General features: G+C 66.4%; 1 protein-coding gene across 1 annotated transcript in view; it reads right to left on the bottom strand.

Annotated features, from left to right (window-relative positions):
* The window catches only part of SNX22 (sorting nexin 22), a 2493-nt gene that overhangs the window by 1577 nt on the left and 565 nt on the right, over positions 1 to 351 (bottom strand). The window lies entirely within an intron of this gene.

Below are 351 nucleotides of genomic sequence, written 5' to 3'. Positions count from 1 at the left end.
CTCAGGAGCAACCATCATCCCCCCAAGAAAGATGGGGGCACCCTGCCCCCCCCACAACCCCTCTGCTGCCAGAGGGGACCCCCTGGGACAGAGAAACATTCCCTGGGACCTGGCAAGGAGCCACCCCCCCCAGAGCAGGTGGGGAACCTCTGGGGCTCAGGAGCAACCATCATCCCCCCAAGAAAGATGGGGGCACCCTGCCCCCCCCACAACCCCTCTGCTGCCAGAGGGGACCCCCTGGGACAGAGAAACATTCCCTGGGACCTGGCAAGGAGCCACCCCCCCCAGAGCAGGTGGGGAACCTCTGGGGGACATTTAGGGACCTCAGTGTCTGGGGGAGGGGGGGGGACC

Source organism: Merops nubicus, unplaced genomic scaffold, assembly GCF_000691845.1.
Source record: "Merops nubicus isolate BGI_N331 unplaced genomic scaffold, ASM69184v1 scaffold14206, whole genome shotgun sequence".
NCBI lineage: Eukaryota > Metazoa > Chordata > Aves > Coraciiformes > Meropidae > Merops > Merops nubicus.
Note: the sequence above shows the minus strand (reverse complement) of the source record. Positions and strands in the feature narration are given on the sequence as shown.